Raw genomic sequence first — 20,204 nt, 5'->3', positions numbered from 1 at the left:
AAGCTAAGTTAAACCGTTAAACAGAAACATCATTACCTAAAGCTGAGTTAAACCGTTAAACAGAAACATCATTACCTAAAGCTGGGTTAAACCATTAAACAGAAACACCCATTACCTAAAGCTGAGTTAAACCGTTAAACAGAAACATCATTACCTAAAGCTGAGTTAAACCATTAAACAGAAACATCATTACCTAAAGCTGAGTTAAACCGTTAAACAGAAACATCATTACCTAAAGCTGAGTTAAACCATTAAACAGAAACACCCATTACCTAAAGCTGAGTTAAACCGTTAAACAGAAACATCATTACCTAAAGCTGAGTTAAACCATTAAACAGAAACATCATTACCTAAAGCTGAGTTAAACCGTTAAACAGAAACATCATTACCTAAAGCTGAGTTAAACCATTAAACAGAAACATCATTACCTAAAGCTGAGTTAAACCATTAAACAGAAACATCATTACCTAAAGCTGAGTTAAACCGTTAAACAGAAACATCATTACCTAAAGCTGGGTTAAACCATTAAACAGAAACATCATTACCTAAAGCTGAGTTAAACCATTAAACAGAAACATCATTACCTAAAGCTGAGTTAAACCATTAAACAGAAACATCATTACCTAAAGCTGGGTTAAACCATTAAACAGAAACATCATTACCTAAAGCTGAGTTAAACCATTAAACAGAAACATCATTACCTAAAGCTAAGTTAAACCGTTAAACAGAAACATCATTACCTAAAGCTGAGTTAAACCATTAAACAGAAACATCATTACCTAAAGCTGAGTTAAACCGTTAAACAGAAACATCATTACCTAAAGCTGGGTTAAACCATTAAACAGGAACATCATTACCTAAAGCTGGGTTAAACCATTAAACAGAAACATCATTACCTAAAGCTGAGTTAAACCATTAAACAGAAACATCATTACCTAAAGCTGGGTTAAACCATTAAACAGAAACATCATTACCTAAAGCTGAGTTAAACCATTAAACAGAAACATCATTACCTAAAGCTGAGTTAAACCGTTAAACAGAAACACCCATTACCTAAAGCTGAGTTAAACCGTTAAACAGAAACATCATTACCTAAAGCTGAGTTAAACCATTAAACAGAAACATCATTACCTAAAGCTGAGTTAAACCGTTAAACAGAAACACCCATTACTAAAGCTGAGTTAAACCATTAAACAGAAACATCATTACCTAAAGCTGAGTTAAACCGTTAAACAGAAACACACAGGGTCTCAGATGAGTTTCAACACTGTCCAGGCTCAGGGAAACTCTCGGTCATTACAAGCCTTCTTAGATACAGATGAATTATTTTCTCATTCTGTGAGGACACCGAGAGTGTAGGTTTTCTGAAACACCACAGTAATGACCCGCTCCAGTCTTTAATGGGGTCACATTATTAAACAAACACTGATTTTACTGGAGCCTAATGGCCCCCACCATGGCTAGTGTGCTCTCTCTCTCTCCTGCAGAGGGCGTGTGTGTGTGTGCATGTGTGTGTGTGCACGTGTGCATGTGTGTTGGCAGTAAATCAAACAGGCAGTAAATCCTGCAGCCCTGCAGTCAGGAGGACTGAGCTGTTGCCTTGTTTGGTTGACTGTTTACCTGCCTGTTTATCTCCCTTTATAAACTACAGCATGCACATTAACATACTGTAACGGCTGTCTTCTGAAATGAACCAAGGCGCAGCAGGTATGTGAATACTCATGGTCATTTATTGCCAAAAAAGGAGTAGAGCATTCACTTAACAACAAAAAGGGTGACAACAGTGACAGTTCTACAGGCTAATACAAGCAGTGTAAAAAACAACCACCCACAACCCCACAAGGCAAAGTAGGCACCTTATGTGTGACTCCCAATCAACCACAACCCTCTACAGCTGTGCTTGATTGGAAGTCACACGGCCAAAATCAATGAAACAATAAAAAACACACACTCCCTCCTGCCACGTCCTGACCCAACTACCCCCTCTACTGGTCAGGACGTGACACATACACATGAACAACTAACGCTCTAACCTCTGGCTGAGCGTATTCACATTTACTATTACACAGCAAACATAATATATCAGGCCTCATTGTGCCAGTGTGTACAGTACTGTATGGTGCGCAATCGTGACACATAACAGATGGATCCAGCAAGCAGCCAGGTCTTTAAACGTGAATCTCAACACTCCACCACACTGTCTCTTTAGTTTGTGGAAATACATTCCCAAAATAATAGAAGCCTTTACACCACATGGAGACAATGTTGCTGATACTGCTCCTGGAAAAACACACAAGTGTCCAAGTGATTTACCTCCCAAATCTTGAATTAGTCCCATACTGTCTCTACACATCCCTACACTCTTTAAAAAAGGTGCTATCTAGAACCTAAAAGGGTTCTTTGGCTGTCTCCATAGGAGAACCCTTTGAAGAACCCTTTTTGGTTCCAGGTAGAACCCTTTTTGGTTCCAGGTATAACCCTTTTTACAGAGGGTTCTACCTGGAACTTAAAAGGGTTTTACCTGGAACCAAAAAGGGTTCTCCTATGAGGACAGCTGAAGAACCCTTTTGGATCCCTTTTTTCAAAGAGTGTAGTAACATACTAAGGAAGTGTAGCTCACTCTCACACAAACACACAGTACATAAAGTAATTTAGACAAACCCAAGATTGGATGGGGAAATTCACATGCAAGACATTCTGACTCAGACCCACAGGATGGGCAACATCTAAGCCTGTCTGCCTGTCTTTAGGGGGAATTATATTCACTGCAAATATGTATTTGAATAGTAACTAAGACAAAAACAGTCTCTGAAGCGGAGAGGTTGTGTAAGACACACACACACACACACACACACACACACACACACTGTAATTATTGTTATCAAGTAAATTTCTCATGGAGTCTCTCTGACAGATAATTGCACCATATGCAAGAAACAACAGGTTGAGAGAGAGCGAGAGAAAGAGAGAGAAGGAAAAGAGAGAGAGAAAAAGAGAGAATTAGCTGGCTTTTTACTGTGGTTTCAGAGATTGAACAAAGCCTTTCTCCAGACATTAAGAGTCTATAGTGTTGCTGTGTACTGTAGTGTTGGTGTATTGTAGTGTTAGTGTACTGTAGTGTTGGTGTGTACTGTAGTGTTGGTGTACTGTAGTGTTGGTGTGTACTGTAGTGTTGGTGTACTGTAGTGTTGGTGTACTGTGGTGTTGGTGTACTGTAGTGTTGGTGTACTGTAGTGTTGGTGTACTGTAGTGTTGGTGTGTACTGTAGTGTTGGTGTACTGTAGTGTTGGTGTACTGTAGTGTTGGTGTGTACTGTAGTGTTGGTGTACTGTAGTGTTGGTGTACTGTAGTGTTGGTGTACTGTAGTGTTGGTGTGTACTGTAGTGTTGGTGTGTACTGTGGGGTTGGTGTACTGTAGTGTTGGTGTACTGTAGTGTTGGTGTGTACTGTAGTGTTGGTGTACTGTAGTGTTGGTGTACTGTAGTGTTGGTGTGTACTGTAGTGTTGGTGTGTACTGTAGTGTTGGTGTACTGTAGTGTTGGTGTGTACTGTAGTGTTGGTGTACTGTAGTGTTGGTGTATACTGTAGTGTTGGTGTGTACTGTAGTGTTGGTGTACTGTAGTGTTGGTGTGTACTGTAGTGTTGGTGTACTGTAGTGTTGGTGTACTGTAGTGTTGGTGTGTACTGTAGTGTTGGTGTGTACTGTAGTGTTGGTGTGTACTGTATGCAGCACCATGCAGTGTGTGTAATAGTTCTATTCATGGAGCTGTTATTGTATCAGATGATCCATAAAGAGAGAACGAGTTTAGCCTGTCTGCTATAGGGGTCCCGCTGTCACCCTAACTCTGCAGGTATCACACACACACACACACACACACACACACACACACACACACACACACACACACACACACACACACACACACACACACACACACACACACACACACACACACACACACACACACACACACAGCAGGAGAAAAGAGCATTGTGTACCCTCTGACACCCCGACTCTTCTCTCTCTCTGTGACAGCTCAACTGAAGAGCTGGAGAGACACTGACGATCACTAACAAAACAACTGATGGGAATCAGAGATAGAGTTACCACTAACTACTACACTACTACACAGTCAATCAAACACAGATTAGATCGACTACACTACTTGAATTAATCAGAGGGAGATGAAATCCACGCCCTCTTTCTTTCATGGTTTCAGGAGACTGGATGGGGGATTGTGGGCAGGGGGTGGTGGGTAAGTGGTGATGGGAGGGGGTCGGTCTCCAGGACGGTTCCTGTGTTCCAGATCAAGGTGCTACTGTAACTGGAGAGAAACGTTCACATGTTGAACGGAGCTGATCGTCTGAAAGGGTCACGTCCTTTTCCCTTTGATCCTGTTTAATCACAGCCCCCATGCACTGGGTCTCCTAAACACACACACACACACACACACACACACACACACACACACACACACACACACACACACACACACACACACACACACACACACACACACAGAGACATTGACTTCTGAGCTGAAATTAGTTTAATTGTGCGAATCATTGTGGAGTGTTTGTGTGTGTGCGTGCTTGCGTGCGTGCGCTCGTGTGTGTGTGTGTGCGTGTGTGTGCGTGTTTAGGAGACCCAGTGGCGCTGTCGGGCTTTCAGGATAAAAGAAGAAAATGTAACTTTTTGTTTTGATAAAAAGCTTGTCTTCTGAACAGGAAGTGAGAGCTGCCAAACGACGCTGCCCCGAGCACCTCATTATCAGACTAAACGAACACACACGCACACACGCACACACACACTCACCCTGATGCTTTCATCAGGCTCCAGCCCCTCAAACCCCCGCGAGTCCCCTGCACCCCGCACACACCCACATCCACACACACACCCACACACACACTCCCTACTCCCCTGGACTGGAATGCATCACTCTATTTCAAGAGCATCTCTCCCTTCTCTCGCTCTTTCTCTCACTCTCTTCCTCCCTCACCCTTTCCTATCCCTCTAGCTCCCTCACTCTTTCCTATCCCTCTAGCTCCCTCACTCTTTCCTATCCCTCTAGCTCCCTCACTCTTTCCTATCCCTCTAGCTCCCTCACTCTTTCCTATCCCTCTAGCTCCCTCACTCTTTCCTATCCCTCTAGCTCCCTCACTCTTCCTATCCCTCTAGCTCCCTCACTCTTTCCTATCCCTCTAGCTCCCTCACCCTTTCCTATCCCTCTAGCTCCCTCACCCTTTCCTATCCCTCTAGCTCCCTCACTCTTTCCTATCCCTCTAGCTCCCTCACTCTTTCCTATCCCTCTAGCTCCCTCACTCTTTCCTATCCCTCTAGCTCCCTCACTCTTTCCTATCCCTCTAGCTCCCTCACCCTTTCCTATCCCTCTAGCTCCCTCACTCTTTCCGATCCCTCTAGCTCCATCTCACTCCCTTTGCTCTCTCCCACTTCCTCTCTCTGCCTCTCACTCATATTCTTCTCCCCATCTGTCCCCCACCTCTCCCTCTATTTGTCCCTCCTCTCTCCTCTCTCTCCCTCTCTTCCTCCTTCCCTATCCCTCCCTCTCCCTCTCCTTCCTGTCGGGACATGTCTGTGTTAAAAGCCAACCTCAGTCTCCCCAGGCCCCAGGGTATTAATCTTCAAACGAGAGTTAATCTCACATAAACACACTGACAGTCATTATCTGTGTCATTAACGGCATGACAGACCCACACCTCGGGCACAAAGAACGACTTTCTGCAGACCTACACCTCTGGCACAAAGAAATACTTTATACAGACCCGCACCTCGGGTACAAATAAAGACTTTCTACAGACGCACACCTCAGGCACAAAGAAATACTTTCTACAGACGCACACCTCAGGCACAAAGAACGACTTTCTGCAGACCCACACCTCAGGCACAAAGAAATACTTTCTACAGACCCACACCTCAGGCACAAAGAAATACTTTCTACAGACCCACACCTCTGGCACAAAGAAATACTTTCTACAGACGCACACCTCTGGCACAAAGAAATACTTTCTACAGACCCACACCTCAGGCACAAAGAACGACTTTCTGCAGACCCACACCTCAGGCACAAAGAAATACTTTCTACAGACCCACACCTCAGGCACAAAGAACGACTTTCTGCAGACCCACACCTCGAGCACAAAGAAATACTTTCTACAGACCCACACCTCAGGCACAAAGAACGACTTTCTGCAGACCCACACCTCAGGCACAAAGAAATACTTTATACAGATCTGCACCTCGGGTACAAATAAAGACTTTCTACAGACCCACACCTCAGGCACAAAGAAATACTTTATACAGACCCACACCTCAGGCACAAAGAAATACTTTCTACAGACCCACACCTCGAGCACAAAGAAATACTTTCTACAGACCCACACCACGAGCACAAAGAAATACTTTCTACAGACCCACACCTCGAGTCAAATAAATACTTTATACAGACCCACACCTCAGGCACAAAGAAATACTTTATACAGACCCACACCTCGAGCACAAATTAATACTTTCTACAGACCCACACCTCAGGCACAAAGAAATACTTTATACAGACGCACACCTCAGGCACAAAGAAATACTTTATACAGACCCACACCTCGAGCACAAATAAATACTTTCTACAGACCCACACCTCGAGCACAAAGAAATACTTTCTACAGACCCACACCTCAGGCACAAAGAAATACTTTCTACAGACCCACACCTCGGGCACAAAGAAATACTTTCTACAGACCCACACCTCAGGCACAAATAAATACTTTCTACAGACCCACACCTCGAGCACAAAGAAATACTTTCTACAGACCCACACCTCAGGCACAAATAAATACTTTATACAGACGCACACCTCAGGCACAAATAAATACTTTATACAGACCCACACCTCAGGCACAAAGAAATACTTTATACAGACCCACACCTCAGGCACAAAGAAATACTTTATACAGACCCACACCTCAGGCACAAAGAAATACTTTCTACAGACCCACACCTCAGGCACAAATAAATACTTTATACAGACCCACACCTCAGGCACAAAGAAATACTTTATACAGACCCACACCTCAGGCACAAAGAAATACTTTATACAGACGCACACCTCAGGCACAAATAAATACTTTATACAGACCCACACCTCAGGCACAAAGAAATACATTCTACAGACCCACACCTCAGGCACAAATAAATACTTTATACAGACCCACACCTCAGGCACGAAGAAATACTTTCTACAGACCCACACCTCAGGCACAAATAAATACTTTATACAGACCCACACCTCAGGCACAAAGAAATACTTTATACAGACCCACACCTCAGGCACAAAGAAATACTTTATACAGACCCACACCTCAGGCATGGCTTATAAGACAGAGACCGTACAGATTGCCTGGCACAGTAAAGCATTAGAAAGGAGAGACTCTCCTTAGGCATTGGCTTACAGAGGAGATCACTTTTACGGACGTGATGATACACTTTAAAAAGTGGGACGACGTTGTTGTTCATCTGAAGTGCTTTTACTGATTGGAATGATGAAAATTACGCTTTGGTTAGTTCAACCTATTGTTTTTTTTAATTACATTTTTGTCTTTATTTATTTAATTATTTTCTAGTTGGGGGAGGCTACATGCACAATAAATACATTCCTATACTTTAATAGTCAGCTTGAATCCACCCGTGGGCTGTCACTCAAAAATTAGATATATCTATTTTTAAAGGTACACAAATACAAAGCATTGATCACCACGATCATAATACAGAGCCAACAAGAAACAATATATTTAGTATGTACACTGAACAAAAATATAAATGCAACATGCAACAATTTCAAAGATTTTACAGTTACAGTTCATATAAGCAAATCAGTCAATTGAAATATATTCAAAAGGGCCTAATCTATAGATTTCACATGACTTGGAATATGCATCTGTTGTTCACAGATACCTTAAAAAAAATATGAATCAGAAAACCAGTCAGTATCTGGTGTGACCACAATTTTCCTCATGCAGCGCAACACATCTCCTTTGCATGGAGTTGATCAGGCTGTTGATTGTGGCCTGTGGAATGTTGTCCCACTCCTCTTCAATGGCTGTACGAAGTTGCTGGATATTGGCGGGAACTGGAACACGCTGTCGTACACATCGACCCAGAGCATCCCAAACATTGCCATAGATAAAATGCAATAATGTTCGTTGTCTGTAGCTTATGCCTTCCCATACCATTCCTACAGTTAGAGTGAGCATGCCAGTTGCACGCTCCCTCAAAACATGAGACATCTGTGGCATTGTGCCACATGACAAAACTGCACATTTTAGAGTGGCCTTTTATTGTCCCCAGCACAAGGCGCACCTATGTTATGATCATGCTGTTTAATCACCTTCTTGATATGCCACACCTGTCAGGTGGATGGATTATCTTGGCAAAGGACCAGTGGCGGATTTAGGTATAGGCGGATTTAGGTATTGGCGACATGGGCAGCTCGGGGTGCCAGCACAAAAAAATTATAATAATTCAAAACAAAAAAAACAAAAAACTTCTGTGAAATCAAACTGTCCACTTAGGAAGCAACACTGATTGACAATACATTGCACATGCTGTTGTGCAAATGGAATAGACAACAGGTGGAAATTATAGGCAATTAGCAAGACACCCCCAATAAAGGAGTGGTTCTGCAGGTGGGGACCACAGACCACTTCTCAGTTCCTATGCTTCCTGGCTGATGTTTTGGTCACTTTTGAATGCTGGCGGTGCTTTCACTCTAGTGGTAGCATGAGACGGAGTCTACAACCCACACAAGTAGCTCAGGTAGTGCAGCTCATCCAGGATGGCACATCAATGCGAGCTGTGGCAAGAAGGTTTGCTGTGTCTGTCAGTGTAGTGTCCAGAGCATGGAGGCGCTACCAGGAGACAGGCCAGTACATCAGGAGACTTGGAGGAGGTCGTAGGAGGGCAACAACCCAGCAGCAGGACCGCTACCTCCGCCTTTGTGCAAGGAGGAGCAGGACGAGCACTGCCAGAGCCCTGCAAAATGACCTCCAGCAGGCCACAAATGTGCATGTGTCTGCTCAAACGGTCAGAAACAGACTCCATGAGGGTGGTATGAGGGCCCGACGTCCACAGGTGGGGGTTGTGCTTACAGCCCAACACCGTGCAGGACGTTTGGCATTTGCCAGAAAACACCAAGATTGGCAAATTCGCCACTGGCGCCCTGTGCTCTTCACAGATGAAAGCAGGTTCACACTGAGCACATGTGACAGACATGACAGAGTCTGGAGACGCCGTGGAGAACGTTCTGCTGCCTGCAACATCCTCCAGCATGACCGGTTTGGCGGTGGGTCAGTCATGGTGTGGGGTGGCATTTCTTTGGGGGGCCGCACAGCCCTCCATGTGCTCGCCAGAGGTAGCCTGATTGCCATTAGGTACCGAGATGAGATCCTCAGACCCCTTGTGAGACCATATGCTGGTGCGGTTGGCCCTGGGTTCCTCCTAATGCAAGACAATGCTAGACCTCATGTGGCTGGAGTGTGTCAGCAGTTCCTGCAAGAGGAAGGCATTGATGCTATGGACTGGCCCGCCCGTTCCCCAGACCTGAATCCAATTGAGCACATCTGGGACATCATGTCTCGCTCCATCCACCAACGCCACGTTGCACCACAAACTGTCCAGGAGTTGGCGGATGCTTTAGTCCAGGTCTGGGAGGAGATCCCTCAGGAGACCATCCGCCACCTCATCAGGAGCATGCCCAGGCGTTGTAGGGAGGTCATACAGGCACGCCGAGGCCACACACACTACTGAGCCTCATTTTGACTTGTTTTAAGGACATTACATCAAAGTTGGATCAGCCTGTAGTGTGGTTTTCCACTTTAATTTTGAGTGTGACTCCAAATCCAGACCTCCATGGGTTGATAAATTGGATTTCCATTGATTATTTTTGTGTGATTTTGTTGTCAGCACATTCAACTATGTAAAGAAAAAAGTATTTAATAAGATTATTTATTTCATTCAGATCTAGGATGTGTTGTTTAAGTGTTCCCTTTATTTTTTTGAGCAGTATATTTATAATGATTACAATTACAACAATACTGAATGAACACTTTTATTTTAACTTAATATAATACATAAATAAAATCAATTTAGTCTCAAATAAATAATGAAACATGTTCAATTTGGTTTAAATAATGCAAAAACACAGTGTTGGAGAAGAAAGTAAAAGTGCAATATGTGCCATGTAAGAAAGCTAACGTTTAAGTTCCTTGCTCAGAACATGAGAACATATGAAAGCTGGTGGTTCCTTTTAACATGAGTCTTCAATATTCCCAGGTAAGAAGTTTTAGGTTGTAGTTATTATAGGAATTATAGGACTATTTCTCTCGATACCCTTTGTATTTCATATACCTTTGACTATTGGATGTTCTTATAGGCACTATAGTATTGCCAGCCTAATCTCCTGAGTTGATAGGCTTGAAGTCATAAACAGCGCAATGCTTGAAGCACAGCGAAGAGCTGCTGGCAAACGCACGAAAGTGCTGTTTGAATGAATGCTTTCGAGCCTGCTGGTGCCTACCACCGCTCAGACAGACTGCTCTATCAAATATCAAATCATATATTTAATTATAATATAATAACACACAGAAATACGAGCCTTAGGTCATTAATATGGTCAAATCCGGAAACTATCATTTCGAAAAAACAAAACGTTTATTCTTTCAGTAAAATACAGAACCATTCCGTATTTTATCTAACAGGTGGCATCCCTAAGACTAAATATTGCTGTTACATTGCACAACCTTCAATGTTATGTCATAATTATTTACGGTCTTTGTTAGAAATTAATGGACTTCACACAGTTTGCAACGAGCCAGGCGACCCAAACGGCTGCATATATCCTGACTCTGCTTGCACAGAACGTAAGAGAAGTGACACAATTTCCCTAGTTAAAGAAATTCATGTTAGCAGGCAATATTAACTACATATGCATGTTTAAAAAATATACTTGTGTATTGATTTTAAGAAAGGCATTGGTGTTTATGGTTAAGTACACATTGGTGCAACGACAGTGCTTTTTTCGCGAATGCCCTTGTCAAATCATCCCCCTTTCATTTCTTGATTTAAAGGGAATTTATTTAATTTCTTGTCACTCAATTGAATAAATGTGGATACGTAATTCCAAATTGAAAAGTGAACTTGGAAAAAGATGAAAAAATGGGCTGTCCTTAGACTACATGAAATATTAGTTTGCATTTGTTATTCATAGATTTTAACCAAAGGTGGAAAAGTAAGTTGAGTGTTGAAAGAAATTGGTTGCAGCTTGAAATATAGGTTTGGTAATAATCAAATAAAAGACTTGGTATCAGGGGTTGGAACCTAAGTTTTTTCAATTGTTTGGTTCTGAACAGAACCATTATTTTTTCGTTCCGTTCCACTGTTCCGACCAGCAAAATAATATTGTGAACCGATTCTAAACCCCAAAAAGTAACAGTTTATATTGTTCCTTTCTGCTCCTTTTTAAACCTCAAAAATATATTTTTGGGGTACATTTAGCTCAACATTAAATGAATTCACCAACCAGTGCAAATAGAGCAGCTTGCTATGGAGTGAGCAAGCTATTTACATGCATTGGAAAGACAAGATGCAACTGAAAGAGAGAGAGTGGAGGAGGAGGCATGAAGCGCTGGGCATCTTGTGGTTATGACATGCATTAACTGAATTAGGCCAAGAGAATTATACCTACGGAAGATCAGCTTCTATGAAGGAACTTTGAATGTCTTAGAACTTCAGAGAGATGGCTTTATGTTGGACCAAAACTAGCCAGCTAGCTAACATGCTTGTGTTCAGAGTGGCACCAGAATTTAAATAAAAACATGTCTTACTGTTTTGCAGTTAATTAATCCAATGTGAAATGTAATAACTATAGTATCCTTAACTGGCAATGAAAAAGTTAATCCATTCTTCTCTAATTAAAAATGTCTCTCCCTAATTTCTTAATCAAAGTCTACTAGCCTACTAACATCAGTAGTAGGCTATGCTTTGGAAGGGGAGGGGCAGGTAGCCTACACACGCACAAAATAACAGATCTCTTCCGGAACACTATAGATCACTTTCGTTCCCGGTTCTGATTCTGTCCCTCGAAAAATGTAATTGTTTTCTGGTTTTTGGTTCTGTTCCCTAAACCTGTTCCCCTCTCTCTCTCTCACTCTCTCTCTCTCCTCCCTCTAACATCCCTCCCTCTTCCTACCTCTTACCTCTCTCTCTCTCTCTAACTCTCACTCTCTCTCTCTCTCTCTCCTCCCTCTAACATCCCTCCCTCTTCCTACCTCTTACCTCTCTCTCTCTCTCTATCTGTCTCTCTCTCAATAACCATCACTAATTAGCAGGATGGAGCAGGTTGAGCAACTGTATTTATCAGTACCATGTTGACTGAAGGTGATTTAGCGTTCTAGTAACATCCTGGCACACAGTTTCATTTGGGATGTATCTCACCCGCCAATGAACAATGTAAAACAATTTCAGCATTTTATACTGCATTAGTTATTTGCAACAATAGTTTCCCATTACAGCAGTAAATCAGAGTGAATAGTAGCCAGCGTATACTTAATCTGATCTAACAGTTCCAATTATCTGTAACTATTAACTGTTATTAAGTCATTAGTGATCCTGTCAGGGTTGTCCGTGTTGATATTCAGACAGACTAATCTATTGGAAAGTCCCCCTAGAGACGCAGCAGGGGCAATCATCTACACACACACACACACACACACACACACACACACACACACACACACACACACACACACACACACACACACACACACGTACACAAACAAACATACACACACACACACACTAGCGGTAGGTAGACGCCAAAACAACAGCCTTATTTAGATGTAGCTGAGAGCAAGACAAAAATCATCGTCCTAGTAGTGTTAGGATGGGGTTTTATCCCTCTGTCTCTCTCTGTCTCTCTCTCTTTCTCTCTCTATCTCTCCTTCCTTCCCTCTGTCTCTCTCTGTCTCTCTCTCTTTATCTCTCCTTCCTTCCCTCTCTCTCTCTGTCTCTCTCTCTTTCTCTCTCTATCTCTCCTTCCTTCCCTCTCTCTCTCTGACAATGATTGACAGATGTGGAGCAATAGATATAGAACCTGATATATTGTCTATGTGTGGAGCTCTCTGTGTCTTTGTCAGAACAGGGTGACAGCTATGAACCATATAAGGCATGGTTTTGTTTTTTGCCTTAGCATTACACAGCTGATTCAGGAGCGAGTTTGGGAAACTGCTATAGGGAACACTGGGAAATATTCCACCAATACCACAGGATCAGACATTCCTCCCCTAAAGTGACGAATGTTCAGAATGATCCTAGATATCCAGTCTAGTTTAACTTTCGACATTATTCCTAATGTTCACTCTTGTAGCAAAATATGTTTTGAAGTTGGTTCTGTAAACCTGGTAAACAGATTTGATTGAATAGGGCCCAAGGTTAGTTTAAAAAAGGTTTGCATCTCTCTGTTCCCCAATCCCCAACCCTCCCCATAACCCTAACCCAGAACCCTTATGATATCCCAAGCTCCCTTCCTCTACATTAACCCTATCTCTCTCTAATCCTCACCCCAGTTCCCTGATCAGGAACTCAAATCAAATCAAAGTTTATTTGTCACGTGCGCCGAATACAACAGGTGTAGACCTTACATTGAAATGCTTACTTACCGCTCTAACCAATAGTGCGAAAAAAAAGGTGTGTGTGTATGTGTGTGTGTGTGTAGGTAGGTAAGTAAAGAAATAAAAACAACAGTAAAAAGACAGTGAAAAATAACAGTAGCGAGGCTATATACAGTAGCGAGGCTATAAAAGTAGCGAGGCTACATACAGACACCGGTTAGTCAGGCTGATTTGAGGTAGTATGTAGATATGGTTAAAGTGACTGCATATATGATGAACGGAGAGCAGCGGTAGCGTAAAAGAGGGGGTGGTGGGACACAATGCAGATAGCCCGGTTTGCCAATGTGCGGGAGCACTGGTTGGTCGGGCCAATTGAGGTAGTATGTACATGAATGTATAGTTAAAGTGACTATGCATATAAGATAAACAGAGAGTAGCAGCAGTGTAAAAAGAGGGGTTGGGGGGGGGGGCACCCAATGCAAATAGTCCGAGTAGCCATTTGGTTACCTGTTCAGGAGTCTTATGGCTTGGGGGTTAAAACTCAGTGGTAACAGATGGGATCTGTCTCCTAAAGGATGTAACGGAAATGAATGTTTAACCCCGTAATGGATATTTACTGTGAGTCGATAATGACTATGTCAGATTAGGAAATGGCTTCTCACTCTCATCAATCAGGAAGGAGATGCACTCAAGAGCCCAACTAAATCCTTTCTCACATACACGTGCATGTGTGCAAACACACACAAATAAACACACACACACACGCACACACACACACGCACACACACACACCATCCTGCTGCTTCCAGTTTGTTGGCTGGAAAGTTCTATTGAAAACAAACAACACAAGTATCAAATACACATTGAAATGCACTCACACACTCACCAGCAGTTGGGAGAGAGAAAGGGATGGAAGGGATAGAGATAGATTTATCTAGTGAAGGACGACCATCTTTGGGGCTCCCGTGTGGCGCAGAGGTCTAAGGCACTGCATCTCAGTGCTAGAGGCGTGACTACAGACCCTGGTTTGATTCCAGGCTGTATCACAACCGACCGTGATTGGGAGTCCCATAGGGCAGTGCACAATTTGCCCAGCGTCGTCTGGGTTTGGCCGGGGTAGGCCGTCATTGTAAATAAGAATTTGTTCTTAACTGACTTGCCTAGTTAAATAAAGGTTAAATAAATAAATAGCTTCAGATGATTCATGGAGATAAAGCTCAAATCTGATTGTTTCCATGTTTTCTGAAAACTAAACTCCCAGACTTAAACAGGTAGATATTATCACAGGGCGGTACTGATACAACTGTGTGCGTGCGTGTGTGTCTGGTCTAGTCTCTTCATCTTCTGATTGCTTTAATTACAGACTGTCAGCTCCCCTCTCAGAGGGCCGGAAAAACTAATTCTTAATGCACATGAAAAGGAGACACCACACACGCACACACACACACACACACACACACACACACACACACACACACACACACACACACACACACACACACACACACACACACACACACACACACAGACACAGACACTACAGCAGTTGCACTCAGTAGCCCCTTTGATTTCTATCTGACGGTGATCTGTCTTTCATCGTCTCCTCTCCCTGATCCCTCTCTCCTTCTTTACCTCCACTGGGGCAGAACGTCTCCCTCCATATCTCCTTCGTCTCTCTCTTTGTCTATTGAGTGTTAATACTGTAGGTGGGCAGGGTCATTTACTGTGTCTCTTTGTCTCTCTAACACATTAGTAGGTGGGCAAAACGGTTTCTGTCTGCTTTTCTCTATTCCTTATTATTTAGCATGACAGCAGAACGACTGACTCTCTGCCTGTCAGCCTATTTGTGTTTAGTGTAGAATGATTACGGCATCTGTAGCCTTGTTAAGAACCAGGCTTCCCTAGTACAAGGATCTGATTGAGGCTGGCCTCTACTGTGTAAGAGGACTCAGAGCAGTGGGTTATGGGACCTTGGGATTTGGTCTGATGGACTGACAACGTCTCTGTAGCCTTAAACAGCCAGCCATACAGTAGGAGAGAGAGAGAGAGAGCAGTGACCTCTCTGCCTCTACTCCCTGTTCTCTCCTCAAACATATTCGTTTATAACATAATTACTACTGTAAGTTAATTGATGCATAGAGCATACACTCCTTCATTTACACACCATGTTAATCTATGGTCGTTAAGAGTTGCTCAGATTACAGTGTTGTTAGAACAACATCAGCTACAGGTCAGCTCATATCATTATCTATCTACACATCTACTGATAAGGAGTTCAACATCCTGTTTGATCTGAGGTCAGTATATTCAGGAACTCTCTCCTCCTGTGATGATGGTGTACAGTGGGAACTGAGATGAGCGCAGTCACAGAAACTGCTTAAAAGCTCGTTACATTTGAATATATATTAGGCTACATATTGTTTAAATATTATCTGACATAATATTATACATTTCTGCCATGTATCTGGAGAAGGGATATTCACATCAGCTGATTGCATGTGTTTGTTCTACAGAAATCTGCATTCATTTGTAAATGGAATATATTAGGCCTGTTATATATAGTCCAAGGTTGTCAGGCACACTTCACCATTATCCTAGACCTTCAAAAGAGCATAATGATTTAAAAAAATGTCATATAAAAATCATGCATAATAAAAAAAATTGGAGCAGAATGTCAGTGATCCAGCTAAATCCCTTACTAGGCTACTCAATGTTAGCCTAGTAGCCTAGCTCGGGTTTTAGCTGTATCACTGACATTCTGCAACAACAAAAAAGTTTATTATGCTTGATTTTTATATTTAAAAAAATAATAAACATAGGTCTATGCGTTTAATATGACCAATGCTGTGTGTTTTTTGTTATTAGGCTACTGCATCAGTAGGCTATATCCTTTCATCCATTTAATCCCGCGGCGCCACACTCGCTTTTGAAGATAATTTACATTTTCTTTCTCCCGTTTCTTCTTGTCTTTTTCCTTTCTAACTCAAACATGAAAGTCTGCGGCGGTGTGCTGGGGGGAGAGAGGGACAGAGGAGCAGAGACACAGAGAGAAAAGGGGATTGATTTCCACCGTGAGCGCTGCAGCAGTTGTTCAAAGCTCCAGACGTCAGAAAGCGGCAGGACTCAGCATGTCGAGGCCGGCCTAGGCTGCCTGTCTGCGCCCTGGACTTCCCCCAGGGCCCGGGGACGGCGACAGCCAGGCGGCACCGTCAAAACAATTATGAGGAGAGGGACTGAGAGGAGAGCAAACCACACACTGGGACCAGGACCCGCAAAGCGAGATGAACTATGACCCATGCTCCCTTAATGTAACAATGACTTCGAAGATGGTAGGCTACAGGTCTAATGGACTCAGTAATAGACCTGGTGTCCTAAATGTTATTACTTTATAACCCACCACTTAACGACCATACACCCACTCACACACTGCGCTCTATTACTACATGGCCCAGGCTACTATGAAGTGCCATATGAAAAAACAACCAACCTCCGGTTTATCACATCTTTAAAGCAGAAAAGCATGCCTATTTAAAACTGGAGAACATTTCGATGTTGTCCATTTGCCAAACTTATCTGACAATTTTTTGCTACGTTTTTGACAAACAACGTAATGCATGCAGTTCTTTTCGAAAGATAAAATGACTGTTAAGTAGGCTACATGTGTCTGTAGCATAAATGCTCCAGGAATTTCCCCAAATCTTGCAGCAATCCCGTTTTACATTCCAGAGCGCCTTACCTGCGTGTAGAGCGGGGTTTTCGACGGGACAGGTCTTGCGGAGTGTAGCCTATCTCCACGATAGAGTGATGGTCGGAGCAATGCTGTGGTCTGTCTGCACGGACTGCTGTAGCCTAATGATTAGACTGTATTGGGGAGTCTGACAGGCATCACCGATATCTAAATCTCTGTAACAGATCCTCCGTTAATCTCTGTGTCTTCAGTCCGCCGTATGCATGCCCGGTGATCCAGAGTAGCTCCTCCTCACAGAGAAAAATATCCGTTTTCCCCGCCCCAGAAGATGAGGATAAACCTGATGCAGGTAAACGAACTGGAGCCTATGTGGCCCATTACTCCACAACGACATCTAGAGGTGAACCCCAAACAATAAGGCTCCTCTTAGGGTAGCCTATTGAATTCATGTAGGATAGCAGAAACTACAGTACAGTTAGGCTACTGATGTGGTGAGACAGAACAATTTAATTCATCTAACCATATTTATCTGAATCTATTCTTTCATCAGTGTGCCAGTAATCCAACTGAGAGAGAGAGATAAAGAAATAGCGAGATAGAGAGAGGGAGAGGAGGGAGAGGGGGAGGAGGGAGAGGGAGAGGAGGGGGAGGGAGAGGGAGAGGAGGGAGAGGGAGAGGGGGAGGAGGGAGAGGGAGAGGAGGGGAGGAGGGGGAGGGGAGGAGGGAGAGGAGGGAGAGGGAGAGGGAGAGGAGGGAGAGGGAGAGGGAGAGGAGGGAGAGGGAGAGGAGGGGGAGGAGGGGGAGGGGGAGGAGGGAGAGGAGGGAGAGGGAGAGGGAGAGGAGGGAGAGGGAGAGGGGGAGGAGGGAGAGGGAGAGGAGGGGGAGGAGGGGGAGGGGGAGGAGGGAGAGGAGGGAGAGGGAGAGGAGGGAGAGGGAGAGGAGGGGGAGGAGGGGGAGGGGAGGAGGGAGAGGAGGGAGAGGGAGAGGAGGGGAGGAGGGGAGGAGGGAGAGGGAGAGGAGGGAGAGGGAGAGGAGGGAGAGGGAGAGGAGGGGGAGGGAGAGGGAGAGGAGGGAGGGAGGGAGAGGAGGGAGGGAGAGGGGGGGAGAGGGGGGAGGGGAGGGAGAGGAGGGAGGGAGAGGGAGGGAGAGGAGGGAGAGGAGGGGGAGGGAGAGGGGGAGGGAGAGGGGGGAGGGAGAGGAGGGGGTTGTGTTTTTATCCGGTATCAGTGTTGTAGGTCCATCAATAAAAAGGAAGCATTGCGTGTCATACTTTGTGCTATAAAAGACATGAAGGATTCAGATTGTGGTTCATTTATCTAAGAATCAGATTTCAAATGTTCCTTAATGTGATGTTTACTTTTTTGTTTGTTTACCCATCATCAGCAGTTTGGGACGGACCGGACCGGACCGAACCGAACCCTGAACTTTACCTGAGGCACGAGAACTGACCAAAGAGACTCCACCACTGTCCATCCGTCTGTTTCTCTCCTATCAACTCTTTGTCCGGTCTCTCTCTTCCCCTTCCTCTCTGCTCCTCTGCAGGAAAGAGCAGATAAAAGAGGTGCTTAGCGCTTCTGAGGAGAGAAGGGTGTGTTTGAAGAACGAAATTCTCCCCCTCTCTCTCTCTCTCTCTCTCTCTCTCTCTCTCTCTCTCTCTCGCGCATTTCTCATCTCTCGCTCTCTCTCTCTCCCTCTCTCTCTCTGCTCTCATCCTCTCTCTCTCGTTCTCCTCTGTCTCTCGTTCTCTCTCTCTCCTCTCTCTCTCTCTCTCTCTCTCTCTCTCTCTCTCTCTCTCTCTCTCTCTCTCTCTCTCTCTCTCTCTCTCCTCTCTCTCTCTCTCTCTCTCTCTCTCTCTCTCTCTCTCTCTCTCTCTCTCTCTCTCTCTCTCTCTCTCTCTCTCTCTCTCTCTCTCTCTCTCTCTCTCTCTCTCTCTCTCTCTCTCTCTCTCTCTCTCTCTCTCTCTCTCTCTCTCTCTCGTTCTCTCTGGCAGCCTTGAGCCCGGTGGCCTTCTCATCCTCTAAAATCTCTGATCCTTCCTTCCTTCCTTCCTTCCTTCCTTCCTTCCTTCCTTCCTTCCTTCCTTCCTTCCTGACTGACTGACTGACTGACTGACTGACTGACTGACTGACTGACTGACTGACTGACTGACAGACAGACAGACAGACAGGAAGACCAGCGGAGAGCAACAGAGCATCACCGGGATGAAAACACCTCATATTACTTTACCCCAGATCACTATTACCACAGGACCACAGCCAGAGCAAACAGAAACCCAGTCAGCTGTCTTCTAAAGCCAACAGCGATAAGGCCAATATTAGCTCATTTAATAATGGCAACAGAAATAGGAAGAGGTTATCTAGCTACTGAAGCCAAACAAATATCACAGACTTCATCTCTCTATTTAAAGTTGAAACTGTATATTAAGACATGTAAATCACAGGGATTGGGATGGGCTGAGGGAAGCTGAGGGTTGGGATGTGGAATTGGAGACAAGTGGGGGTGGAGCTGCTGTGTGGGAGATAGAATGATGGCCAAAGATAAAAGTCTAAATAAAACAGAATAAAAAGTACATTTGAATGACACTAAGTGACAGTGTTTTTACAACTAATGCCGGTTTGCCTGAGGCTGATGCCGTGCAGGTGTTTGTACACATGCATACACACACACACACACACACACACACACACACACACACACACACACTCTCTCATTCAAATAAACATATACAAGAACACACACATACATGTAATAGTGCCAGACATGCACACAAACATATACAGTTGGCATTGCTGTTATGATTTTAGATGTCGTTGTTGTCCTTTGTTTTAAATGTATTATT

At 43.9% G+C, this 20,204-nt stretch overlaps 1 protein-coding gene across 2 annotated transcripts in view; it reads right to left on the bottom strand.

The window, feature by feature from the left end:
• The window catches only part of edar (ectodysplasin A receptor), a 41,628-nt gene extending 23,882 nt beyond the window's left edge, over positions 1-17,746 (bottom strand). The window contains exon 1 of one of the 2 annotated variants that reach the window (XM_029711726.1): positions 17,414-17,746. The gene's annotated coding sequence lies outside the window, so the exon portion shown is untranslated. Of the gene's footprint in view, positions 1-14,184; positions 14,205-17,413 lie in introns of those variants that run through there. The other variant, XM_029711727.1, reaches the window with a different exon arrangement.
• Positions 17,747-20,204: the final 2,458 nt, after the last annotated feature.

The sequence above is a fragment of the Salmo trutta genome, chromosome 24 (assembly GCF_901001165.1).
Source record: "Salmo trutta chromosome 24, fSalTru1.1, whole genome shotgun sequence".
Taxonomy (NCBI): Eukaryota; Metazoa; Chordata; class Actinopteri; order Salmoniformes; family Salmonidae; genus Salmo; species Salmo trutta.
Note: the sequence above shows the minus strand (reverse complement) of the source record. Positions and strands in the feature narration are given on the sequence as shown.